The 13,700-nt window shown below is 42.2% G+C and overlaps 1 pseudogene; it reads left to right on the top strand.

Moving 5' to 3' along the window:
• The window catches only part of LOC134464803 (protein O-mannosyl-transferase TMTC1-like), a 116,921-nt pseudogene that overhangs the window by 87,617 nt on the left and 15,604 nt on the right, over nt 1-13,700 (top strand).

The raw sequence follows: 13,700 nt of genomic DNA, 5'->3' as shown, positions 1-13,700 counted from the left end.
GTTTCCATAGACACAAAGATACACAGATGCAAAGACACACAGACACACACACAAATTCCTCCACATATTCTGTATGCAGTATGCAGTACACAGAGACACATTTACCGGCACCGAAGCGCAAAGGGTTAGTAATTATTTCCATGCAGGCAGGTTTTGGCAGCTGGGTTTAATATCTCAGACATAAATTAAATGGATTCCAGTTTTGGTTCTCAGTGAAGTGTGTCTTTGCATTGTGCGTGTGCGTACGTGTGCACGTGCGTGCATATGAGTGTGTGAGTCTGCATGTGTGAAGTATATGTGTGTGCCTCACTGGGGGTGCCGGCATGTCTGTGTCTCTGTGTGTGAGTGCAGATGACAGGAGTTTGTGCTGACTGCGGTCTATGCAGCTGGAGACTCCAGATTGACCCTCGGTCCCTTCTCCCCATCCAGCATGCCCTCCCACAGGCATCTGCACTGATGACCGTCTCTCTCTCTCTCTCTCTCTCTCTCTCTCTCTCTCTCTCTCTCTCTCTCTCTCTCTCTCTCTCTCTCTCTCTCTCTCTCTCTCTCTCTCTCTCTCTCTCTCATCTTTCATCTCTTCCAGGAATCATGAACCATTTTAGTCAAAGCCACTGAATCCTTTGTAGGCTTATGAGCGTTTCATGAGTGGAGGTGTAAAAACGCTCACCAGAAAAGGAGGTGCTGGCAACCAGCAAAACACTTGCAGGAGGAGAGAAGGGCCGCGCTCCGGAGTTGCATAAAACAGGTTTTTAATGTGACAACGTTTCGGCCTGTCGGCCTTCCTCAGGTCACGTGTGTGTGTGCATACACGTGACCTGAGGAAAGGGTTTACTTTAGTTCGTAATTTGAATGGTATTTGAATGGGTTTGTCTTGTCTTAACATGATTTGTCTTAAACTATATGTATAGTCTACGGGTTGCCTGTGTGTGCACATTGTATTTCCCGTTTTTCTTTTGTAAACACAAATACACAGTAAAAGGTACACAACAAAACAGTACTTAGAATCGCTTGCTACACATGAAAGGATTGCATATTTATTACATATCTCTCTCGGTGCATGCTCTGCTGCGAAGGCACCCCTGTCAAAGTTAATGCTTTGAAAAGTAACAAATGTCTTTTTTTTTCCCTAATTGTGGTAGTTACTCCAGGTTGTGTCAGTGATTCAGACACATAACAGTTTAGCTATCTCTCTTCCCAATTAGAAAACCCATTTAGTATTCTGCAAAATTTGTCTCATATTAGTGTCCAGTGCAGCCAAGTTCAGGGTCAATCCAAGTTCAACTGAGGATCTGAAAATAGTCTTGTAATATTCTTCGACTCCTTAGATTGTTTCAGGAAGTTGGATAGGAATTCAGTAAGATCTTGTTACTTCCTGAGAGAGAAAGAAAACACTGATGTTGTGAGAAGCTGTATTTTGCTCTGAGCAGATGGTTTCTTATATAGCCATACAAATCACATCTCGTTCTCCTCATTTCCATGGGTATTCAAGGCCATATGCATTTCAAGACCTACAAAACTAGGAAAAGTTAGATTTCTACCGGAAAAGGTCACTGTGTTCCTCAGGGATTTTTTTTTACTCAGTTTGTTTTTGCAAATAGTCTCACTCAAATGGCCTGATTCCCTTTCTATAGCATGTGTATTTACCTGGCTGGGTGTAGTGCAGTGTGGACTTCTAAAAGTGCAGCATTCTCAAACACATGCACAATATGCACGTGTGTGTAACTGCAGGTGGGCCCAGGGGCAGCGTGTGTTAGACTCTAGAGCATGTGCCTGCTGTGAGCTGTGTGTGGAGAGCCAGAGTGCTCATTAAGATCTGCAGCCACACTGCCTCTCATCTCCCCTCTCCCTCTTCTCTCTCCACTGTTTCACTCTTTGTTTCCTTCTCTGTCCTCTCTCGTCTTTCCTTTTCTCTCTTCTCTCCTCCTCACTCCCCCATTTCTCCTCAGCGTCTGAGGCTACAAATTGGGCCTGGTTGAGATTAGGGGATGTTTCTGTGGCATGCATTTCAGGGAGCATAATTGGTCTTCTCATACGTGGCTGTGAAGTGTAAAATGGCATTATGTTTTTTCTGGCCACCTACACTGCACTCTCTCTCTGTCTGTGAAGGCATAAACAGGTTCACTTGTACATTCAGGTTCACCACAACACGTCTATCTGGACAATTTTATGTGCCACATAACTTGTGTATACTACGTATTACACGTGTGCATAGGCCTACTTAAAGTTATTGTCCTACAACAGGGGTGGGCAATTATTTTGGCCCAAGGGCCGCATTGGGTTTAGAAAGTTAACCAAGGGGCCGGATGTCGTAGGCAATTTACCCGTGCCAAGAATAAGAAATGGTGTACGCCAACATAATTACACCATTGTCAGTTATGCCATTCCTACAAATTGTATCTAGATGTACTTAAATAATCTAAGTTTCCAAGACCCTTGTTTTAGGTAGCCAATTTAAGAGTGAGTGACTATATGAATCTGCATTTTTTTTCTTGAAAAGGCTCTGAGGGCCGCATGAAATGGCTGAGCGGGCCGCATGTGGCCCCCGGGCCTGAGTTTGCCCACGTCTGTCCTACAGGATAACAGCAAGGCTTTTCTTTTATTGGGTCATTCTGTCATTAAGTCTATACATCTGGGAAGATTTCAGGTAGTCTTGTGTTTAAAATTTGCTGCTGAAATATTGATAGTTGTGTGTGTGCGTGCGTGCACGTGTGCACGCTTGTGCGTTTGTCATGACTGGAGTTGATTTCCCTCTTTCTCCTGAGATTACAAACACTGTTGCAGGAGGCTGCTCTCTGCTTTTGCACCATATTTATTGGCCATCACGTCAGGCAGTGTGGATGATGCATGATGATGGCATTTTACATTTAGTTTATTGTCTAGCATTAAAGCCCAAGTTTCATCATACAGCACACAGCATCAGTCATGGTGTCACTCCGGCATTATTGGCTCCACACTGCAGAGTGTGGCTTTACCAATCTCATAAGGTCTCTGACACAATGCAGAGTCCACACAGGAGCCTTTAGGGATGCAGTGGTGCTGTGCTGTCTATAAATGTTTTATGGCTGCATGTGTTTGGGAATGCAAAGCCACAGCCAATGCACACATCCATACTGTGAATACCTCAACAGGTCTCAGCTTCAAAAACTGCATACATCTGGACCTTACACATGGGAACACACGCACGCACGCACGCACGCACGCACGCACGCACGCACGCACGCACGCACGCACGCACGCACGCACACACACACACACACACACACGTGTATAGCAAACTCTTCATATATATATATATATATATTCATCTACGGTACCATACCCTTATTATCCATGCCAATGGAACAAGATATAAACACTGCACCCCTTCTGTTCACTGTGCTACAGGCGTTAAAGACATAAACCCACTCATCAGTGCAAAATGTTACTGGATCAGATCTTTACTGGACATTGCATCATTTGTGGAAACCACAGCTCGTCTGAACAACACCAGTTTGTCCACAGTAAATGCATGGAAGGACCTTTGCGCAAGAATTAAGAACATTCTAAGTTAGAATTTCTAACCATCTAAAGTCTATTGCTATGATGATGTCCCTGCTATGTTCCTTTTTTTCTGTTGTTGATCTGCCTTTTTTGTTTTGTTTTTGTTTATTGTTGTGTGCACTAGAAATTCCTTACTCCTCAAAGGGTTAAGCCATATCTTGCTGGAACAAATTCTTTCGACAGTGCTAATAAAAATTATAATCATAAACAAGACATAAACCCACTCAAGACATACTGCACAGACGGACCAGATGGAATGCTTCGTGTCTCTGAGTGTGAAAAGGAAGACACCTTTGTTTTGAGAGGAGGAAGTTGGCAGACGAGGGCAGGAAGTGAGGTTCCTAAAAATCTCAAGTCTGGCTATGTACAGTATCTGTGTGCGTATGAGTCTGTTGATGTGTCTGCGTACACATGAATCTGTATGCTTTTAATGTGCATTGAACATGCGTTGAAATTGAAAAAAAGACAGCAATAATTGAAAGGCCTCAAGCTATTAGCATGCATGTGTGAGGAAAATGGATTTTCACAGTTTTAGTGGAATAATGCAACTTAATTGGTCTATTGAAAAACAGTAGTCACACACGTGGATCCACAAGCTCTCACACACAGTGCATTACCTAGGGTGGCTGTGGTAATCATAGAGTCTGAGTCTGTGTACTTTTCATGTGTGTTGTTGGTGAAACCATCAGACCCGGCAGGCTGTGGAATGTAGTCGGTGTGGTGTGGAGCAAGAGGGAAGTTTGTCTGGCTGTGAGCGAGTGCTTATACCTCAGGCTGCCTGTCCAAGTCCAGCTTTGGTACTCCACAGATTGGACATCTGCACTGCAAAAAAGAAGGCCAACTGTAAACAAGCTCATCACATATAGCTTCTCTTGCTTTCTGTGTTTTTATTATTATTATTGGAGGTGACCTTGTTACTCAGACTTATACTGAAATGGTAAAATGTAAAAAAAAAGGCTTCAAGCCATTTGCATGTATGTGTGGGGGAAATGGATTTTCACAGTTCTAATGGATTAATGCAACTTAATTGGTCTATTAAAATACACACACACACACATGGATACACAAGCTCTCACACACAGTGCATTAGAGTGGGTGGTAGACTAGGTGGTCAGGTGGCATTTGAGGCAAGCCCACAGTCTCTATTGCGGTAATGGTCGTTTGGCTGGATTTAGCCTGTGCTGTTGGTTGAGATTTGTCTTTGTGAGGCGATTTTTGTAGTAGTTCCTTCCATCCTTTGCTACCTTTTGCGTTGTCAGATGGCATCTGACCTTGCTAATCAGATGTGTATTGTAAAAAAAATCATGATTTAAAGGCTTGAAGCTATTTGCACTCATGTATGAGGAAAATGGAGTTTCATAGTTCTAATGGTGTAATGCGACTGTAATGCAAATATTGGTCTATTGATGAAGCTTGACACACGCCCACGCACACACACACATGTACAGTACATACGCACATACTATCATCTCATCTCATCTCTCTCTCTCTCTCACACTCACTCACTCACTCACTCACTCACTCACTCACTCACTCACTCACTCACTCACTCAAATTCAAATTCAAATTCAAAAGTGCTTTATTGGCATGACAAAAGAAACTTTGTATTGCCAAAGCATGGTACATAACATATATAAGACAACAATAATAGGAACAGTAAGACATAATACAATTATACCATTTGTGTGTGTGTGTGTGTGTATGTGTGTGTGTGTTCGTGTGTGTGTGTTCGTGTGCGTGTGCGTGCGTCTGCGTGTGTGTGTTTGTGTGTGTGTGTGTGTGCGCGCATATAGAGTGTGTGCGTGTGTTGGCACGCGTGTCTCAGTTTGTTTGTGTGTGTTTGTGTGTGTTTCCATGTGCATGCTTGGGTGCACGCGTATGTCCATCCACAGTCTTTGAGTGTGTTTCAGTGAATATTCGAGCACATAAGCATAAGGTATTTAAAGAATACATATAATATACAGTATATTATAATATAATATACAGTATCACTCATTGTCCCTCTGCTGGTGGCATGTGAAAATGTATTGGGCTGACAAGAAACAACTCAGTTCTTGTTCACCCATGATAAATGGGAGTTTGTTCTGGGTTGGGAGGGAAGTGAAATTTGGGTGTTTCTGCTCAAATTTTTGGAAGAAGATTTCACGGATATTTTTAAATTTGTTGCATTCGGTTAGGAAGTGAAGCTCGGTTTCAACAATATTGTCAGTGCATTGTCTGCAAAAACGTTCTTCTCTGGGAAGCCAGTCTTTTTTATGTCGGCCGGTTTCAATGGCCAGGCGGTGTTCACTGAGTCTGTATTTCGTCAATATTTTTCTCAAGATAGGGTCTTTGATTTGAGTTAGATAGTTTGCAAGTGCATACTCTCTGTTTAGGGACAGATAGCATTGCATCTTGCTTTGTGTTTTGGTTTTCAATTGCCAATATTGATAATAGTTATTTTTCAAGAATAAGAAAATTTGGTTTAGTGGAGTATGTTTTGTAATTTGGACCTGGTCTTGCAGGCCTGTAGAGTGTGGAGGTGTTAGTGGGAAGGGATAGCAGTGGACCTGATTGGTATGTGGAGTGGTGACTTTGCTCAGCTCTTGGTTTTGCAAGGCTTTGTGACATAGAGAGTGTGGGTCACTTAATTTGAGGTGCTTCCAGAATTTAATTGATCTTTTTTGAATGTTGATAATAAGAGGGTATCGGCCTAGTTCTGCCCTGCATGCATTATTTGTTGTGTGTCGGTGGACTTTTAGGATGGTTTTGCAGAATTCCACATGCAGGGTCTCAATTGGATGCTTTTCCCATTTATCAAATTCCTGATTTGTGAGTGGACCCCACACTTCACTGCCATATAAGGCTATTGGTTCTATCACCGATGAGAATATTTTGAGCCAAATTTGGATTGGAATTTCAAAGGGTACTTGTCTTTTTATGGCATATAGAGCCCTGCGTGCCTTGTCTTTCAGTTCATTCACTGCCTTATTGAAACTTCCATTGTAATTGATTCTGAGGCCTAAGTAGGTGTAGTCTGTGACATGTTCAATTGTTTGTGGTCCTAAAGTAAATGTATTTTGTCTTCCGTGGTATTTGGAACCTTTCTGAAATATCATTATTTTGGTTTTGTTGTTGTTCACTGCCAGGGCCCAGGTCTGGCAGAAATTTTGGAGGAGCCCAAGCTGCATTTGGAGTCCATTTGCTGTTGGTGAGAGAAGGACTAGATCATCCGCAAACAGCAGGAATTTGGCCTCAATGTTGTTCAGAGTGGGTCCTGTGGTGGTTGACTTTTCTAGGATGGTCGCCAGCTCATTTATATATAAATTAAACAAAGTTGGGCTTAAAGGGCAACCTTGCCTCACGCCGCACTCTTGAGGGATATAATCTGTTCTTTTAGATCCGATTTTGATGGCACACTTTGCTCCAGAGTACATGGATTTTATAATATCATATGCTTTTCCCCCTACACCATTTTTCATTAATGTGTAGAATAATCCGTTGTGCCAAATGGTATCAAAAGCGGTTTTGAAGTCTACGAAACAAGAGAATAATTTGTTTCTGTTGTGGGTGTATTTTTCGATTAATGTGTGTAGGGTGTAAATATGATCAGTGGTGCGATGATTTGGTAAGAATCCGATCTGGCTTTTGCTCAAGATATTGTGCTTCATAAGGAAGTCCATGAGCCGTGAATTAATAATACTACAGAATAACTTCCCCAGGTTGCTGTTAACGCTGATACCTCTGTAATTTTTAGGGTCAAATTTGTCTCCGTTTTTGTAGATTGGTGTAACTAATCCATGGTTCCAGATGTCGGGGAAATAACCCACACTCAGGACTAAGTTGAATAGTTTGAGAATAGCCCATCTAAATTTTTCACTCATACATTTTAGCATTTCATTTAAAATGCAGTCAGGCCCATATGCTTTCTTTGACTTTAATTTGTTGATATAAGTGAGTAGGTCCTGTTCAGTGATTGGGAAGTCAAGTGGGTTTTGGTAGTCTTTGATTGTGTTTTCCAGATCGTGTAGTTTGTGGATTATGTCATTTTGGTTCTTGTTTTGGTCAGATTGAACATTCTTGAATAGAGTTTTGAAATGATTAGTCCAGATGTCTCCATCTTGAATTACCATTTCTTGATGTTTTGATTTTTTTAAATGATTCCAATTGTCCCAAAATGTATTCGTTTTTATTGATGCCTCAATCAGTGCCAGCTGGTTTTGTGTGTACTGAGCTTTCTTGTTTCTGAGTGTGCGTTTGTATTGTCTCAGTGTCTCACAATATAGATGTCGAATTGATGTGTCATTTGGATCTCTATGTTTCTGGTTGGATAATTTGCGAATTTCTTTTCTTAATGACTGGCATTCGGCGTCAAACCAGCTGTCTTCCTTTTCGACTTTAGGTTTGGTCCTTAATCTCTTTAATTTGGCCTTTCCTGCTGTTTTTTCAAATATTATGCCAATTGTTTCCACAGCCTGGTTGACACCCTCTGTACTTAAGGTATATGGGGTGTCTAGAAAGGTTTCCAGGAGAGCTTGGATGTGTTGGGTTCCTGTTGCTTTTATAAATTCCTCATTACTGTTTTCAGCCCATCTGTATGACTTTTTAAAGTGAAACAGCTTACTGGGCTGTGATTTTAGGGTGTTGTTTTCTGACATTTTTATGAATATTGTGAGTTGGCTGTGATCTGATAGGGGTGATAGTGGTTTGACAGTGAATGCTCTAATTGACATAGGGTCTATGTCAGTTATGACATAGTCTACTGTGCTATTCCCAAGAGGTGAGCAAAATGTGTGTTTTCCAAATGTGTCTCCTCTAATCCTACCGTTGGCGACATACAGACCCAGGCTACGGCAGATTTGTAAGAGTTCCTTCCCATGTCTGTTTACAACTGGATCACAATTTCTTCTGTGGGGATAAGCAGAGTGGTTAGTTTTATTTAAAAAACGGCAGATGTAGGAATTGCCATCAGCACTTATAGAATCATCCTCTGTGCCTGTACGTGAATTTAGGTCCCCGCAGAGGAGCACATTTCCCTGGGCCTGAAAATGGCTTGTTTCTGTTTCCAGAGACATAAATGTATCCTCTGTGTAGTATGGTGAATCAGCGGGGGGTATATACATTGCACAGACAAAGAGGTCCTGTTGTGAAACAAATATATCTTTCTTAATCTTTAACCATATGTGGTATTTTCCCATGTTTAAGATGCTGATGTGTTTGTCAAATTTTGATTTGTACCAAAGTATTAAACCTCCAGAGTGTCTTCCTTGTTGTACCGAACTAAGTTTTTGTGGTGGTAATATTATTTCCTTGTAGTTTGGGGGACAATGAGTGATAACATCTTTTTGCCAGGTTTCAAGTAATATCATTATATCTATACCTTTTATGCTTTCTTGGAATTCTAGGTTGTTACATTTTACGCCAAAGGCTGAGGAGTTCAAGCCTTGAATGTTCCAAGTGCTAATGGAAAGTGAGGCCATAGTAAATATCAACAACTAAATGTTCACAATGAAATAAACCTTTCATACTGCATACTACTCACTCACTCACTCACTCACTCACTCACTCACTCACTCACTCACTCACTCACTCACTCACTCACTCACTCACTCACTCACTCACTCACTCACTCACTCACTCACTCACTCACTCACTCACTCACTCACTCACTCACTCACTCACTCACTCACGCGCGCGCACACACAGACTATCACATACACAAGATGCATAGGGTGAGTGTGAGATAAAGCTCACCAAAGCTCTTTTTCCATTACTTGATTGCTTACGGTGGCCCCTGAAGATTCAGATTATACTATGTCCTCAAGGAGATATATCTGTTTGGCAAGCGTGTGTTCTCAAGCGTGTGACTGAGAGAGAGAGAGAGAGAGAGAGAGAGAGAGAGAGAGAGAGAGAGAGAGAGAGAGAGAGAGAGAGAGAGAGAGAGAGAGAGAGAGAGAGAGAGAGAGAGAGGGGAAGAGAGAGAGAGAGAGAAAAGGAGGGGGAGAGAGAGAGAGAGAGAGAGAGAGAGAGAGAGAGAGAGAAGGAGGGGGAGAGAGACACATGAGTGATGGGAACACTGGGCATGGCGTGGAATATTGTGTCTGTACATAGCTCTACAGGGCTGCCCATAGGATAGTGAGGAAATCAAATAGCCAGCTTACTCATGAACCATGGATGAAACCGGTAACAGTAACCACCACCAGCTGATAATGTATCTCCTGTGGATGGAAGGGAGGGCTGTTGCAATCCCACAGAGATCCTGAACTGAACTGTATGTCTTTTGCAGTGTCCTATTGCCCTCATCTTTCTTTGCACACCACTGTGTTATTAAAAACAAGATTAAGTGGCTTTCCTTCCCATATATTGCTGTCCTTTCCATTATCTCTGGTTTCTCTCTCTCTCTCTCTCTCTCTCTCTCTCTCTCTCTCTCTCTCTCCCTCTTTCTCTCTTGTTTCTACTCTCTCTTGCTCACTCTCTCATGCCCCCTCTCTCCGTTTCCTCAGCATCTTTCCCCTGTTGTTTTTAAATACATCTCTAAATGTCTTTTAACTCTATCACCTCTTTTCCCCCATATTTCCCCGCCCCCTCCCTCTCCTCTCTGCAGCATGGGCTACTGTATCCTGGTGGTGCATGGGCTGAGCCGGCTGTGTGGTGTGGTGGGGCGCTGGGGGGCGGCGGCCCTCACCCTCACCATGCTGCTGCTGCTGCTGCTCTTCTCCCTGAAGACCGTGCAGCAGAACCAGGTCTAGCTCTCCAGGGAGGCGCTCTTCAGGTGAGGAGCTCAGTGCACATCTGTGCAGCTGTGCGTGTGTTTTGTGAACCAAGTTTGGCTCCCCAGGGTGCTGAAGGGATGACTGATGCAGGAGGGTGTATGTATACATGTGTGTATGTGGAGTGGATGCATTTGTGTTGACAATGTGTGTTAATTTGTCTGCCTTTTGGTGGTGATCCGGATCACGAAGAATCATTGCTAGCCTAGAAATCTAGACGCCCCTAGAGACCATAAATTGAATGGCTGGACAGGGTGAATGTTGACATTCCAGTCCTAACTCCACAAAAAGAAGGCAGAAAGACTTAAAATAAAAATAGGGTGTAACATAGTCAAATGTTCTATCAAACAGCGTCCTTGGCTGAGGTCTCTCTGATTGCATGAGGGGATGGCACTCATTAGCACATGATAAACTAGAAATGCAGTCTGGCACTGTAGCCTAGAGCCACACACACACACACACTAGGGTCAAGCAATAAAACGTGGCGAGATGCAAGCACGTCATGCTGACACATGACATACAAGACTAGTCGACCTTTATCACCCCACACCTCATCTCTATCACTCTTTCCATCTCTTTCTTTCTATCTCTCTCTTTATCTTGTCTATCTCTCTTTCTCTTTTCCTCTCTCCAACTCACCCTGTCTTTCTCCATTACTTTAATGAGTGCTTGCAACCCCTCCCTCTCTCTCCCTTCCTCTCTCACCTGTACATCTGTAGTATATTGAAACACTCAACACATACAGTATGCCTGCTCAAATAATACACATCAATTCAGCCAAGCTTCTAGTTCCCTGCTGGCTTCTTTGTCCATGTCTGTGCTCTCTGCATGGCCTCCATTGATCTGTAGATCCAGCCAACTCTTTATCTAGTCCACCTTAGCAACAAGTAGAGGCATTGCTCCTGTGAGCCTCTCCTTCATTCTGTTTTATTTTTCTACTTTCACTGTTTGCCCTTTTATACCCAACCTTTGTGGCTTCTGTGTTGTATATTTTGTGAACCGGTTGAATGTGCTTCTTTCTTTACTAGTGACAGGATGCTTTTCCTACTCAATGTAGAAAGCAGAGCTGTAAGACTGAAATAGGAGACATGTTTATTTTCACCCATTTTAGTCCGATGCTGCATACGTTGTTTGACCTTTGCCGACATACAGTCCCAGGAAAAAGTTTGTACACCCTTTGAAATTTCTTACATTTCTGTCAAAATTGATCATAAAACATGGTCTGATCTTCCCGGAAATCTGAAGAAGGAACAATCAGAGTCTGCTTTAATTAATTCCACCCAAACATTTACATGTTATCATATTTTTATTGGTCATAAGGTCATAACATTCACAGGAGAGCAGGGCATAAGTAAGTACACCCTTGCATTAAGTAGGTTTTAACCCTCGGTTGTTTGCAATATCATCAACCAGACTTGTCCTGTAGTTGCAGATCACATTAACAAAACAATCTGTTTGTATCTTGTCTCCCTCTTCTTTAGAGAACTGCCTCTCGTCAGCAAGGTTTGTGGGATGTCTGGAGTGCATAGCTTTCATGACTTCATGCCATATAATCTCAATTGTTTTTTGTCAGGGCTTTGACTGGGCTATTTCAGAATGTGTATTTCATTATTATGAAGCCATTCTAAAGTCGATTTGCTTCTAAAGTATGGGTTGCTGTCACATTTCAGGACCCATACTCTTGTGTGCTTCAACTGTGTGACAGACTTCCTCACGTTTTTTCTGTAAAATATTACAATAAACTTGAGTTCATTGTTCCACTGATAATAGCAAACTATCAAGGGCCTGAGGCAGCAAGGTAGCCGCATATAATGATGCTCCCGCCACCATACTCAAAGGTGGAGATGTAACCAAGAATAGCTAAAAATGGGATTCATTCTGCCAATCTAAAATGAATGGGGTTTCTGTCCAAAAAAATATTGCTGCACCTTTGAGGTTTGCGAAAAATCATTTATATGCTTCATAGAATTACTGCAAAATATTCTGTAGACCAACGTTGAAACCAAAGTTGAATTGTTCAGGGGAACACACAATGTCATGTTTGGAGGAGAACTGGAGAACCACACCTTCACCAAAACATCATCTCCACCTTTGAGTATGGTGGCGGGAGCATCATTATATGCGGCTACCTTGCTGCCTCAGGCCCTTTTCAGTTTGCTATTATCAGTGGAACAATGAACTCAGAAGTTTATTGTGATATTTTACAGAAAAAACGTGAGGAAGTCTGTCACACAGTTGAAGCACACAAGAGTATGGGTCCTGAAATGTGACAACAACCCATACTTAAGAAGCAAATCGACTTTAGAATGGCTTCATAATAATGAAATACACATTCTGGAATAGCCCAGTCAAAGCCCTGACAAAAAAACAATTGAGATTATATGGCATGAAGTCAAGAAAGCTATGCACTCCAGACATCCCACAAACCTTGCTGAAGACAGTTTTCTAAAGAGTTTTCAGGCAGTTTTCTAAAGAAGAGGGAGACCAGATACATCCAGATTGTTTTGTTAATCTTATCTGCAACTACAGGAAACATCTGGTTGAGGTTATTGCGACTAATTTAGGGTTAAAACCTATTGAATGCAAGGGTGTACTTACTTATGCCTTGCTGTCCTGTGAATGTTTACATCTTATGGCCAATGAAAATATGAAAACTTGTTAATGTTTGGGTTGAATTAGTTAAAGCAGACTCTGGTTGTTCCTTCTTGTGATTTCCGGGAAGATCAGACCATGTTTTATGACCAATTTTGACAGAAAGGTAAGAAATTTCAAAGGGTGTACAAACTTTTTCCTGGGACTGTATATGCTGCATTCAGGCTCTGGAGATCTGGATATTTTTTAATTAAAAACCTAGGTATGTTAGAGTTGAATGAACACATTCTAGTGCAAAATGAGGGTCCTAGCTTTTAAATGCAACTTACGTCATGTTTTTATGTGCTTCGTAGGCTGAGATATTTACATTTTGATAAGCAGAGGACACCTTTTCCCGAAAAGGTATATATGAGCCGGGGGGCCAACATGGGCCCTTGACTTGAAGAAACGGGGCCCCTCCACATTATATTAGGCCCTCTTTTTTCCGTTCAGGGGGCGGGGGCCCATTCTTGGTAGCTTGCAGGGGGGCCTGAAGTACTTCAGTTACACCTGTGTGTGTCCTGTTTTTTTCCAACATCCAGACTCTGCCCCACAATGCCAAGGTGCACTACAACTACGCCAACTTCCTGAAGGATTGCGGACGCAATGAAGAGGCCATCCATCATTATAAAACTGCTCTCAGGTTAGTGTGGAAGGGCCTTTTTCTGTGGCAAAGTTATGTTGAAGATTGCGTGAACAATGTATTAACTTGTATCAGAGATGCAGTGCAATGGTGTTTTTGCAAAAAAATGTTCTCCAAATAAGTGTAAATCTGTGCAT

The sequence above is a fragment of the Engraulis encrasicolus genome, chromosome 15 (assembly GCF_034702125.1).
Source record: "Engraulis encrasicolus isolate BLACKSEA-1 chromosome 15, IST_EnEncr_1.0, whole genome shotgun sequence".
Classification (NCBI taxonomy): Eukaryota; Metazoa; Chordata; class Actinopteri; order Clupeiformes; family Engraulidae; genus Engraulis; species Engraulis encrasicolus.
This window is presented reverse-complemented; position numbering and strand designations above follow the sequence as displayed.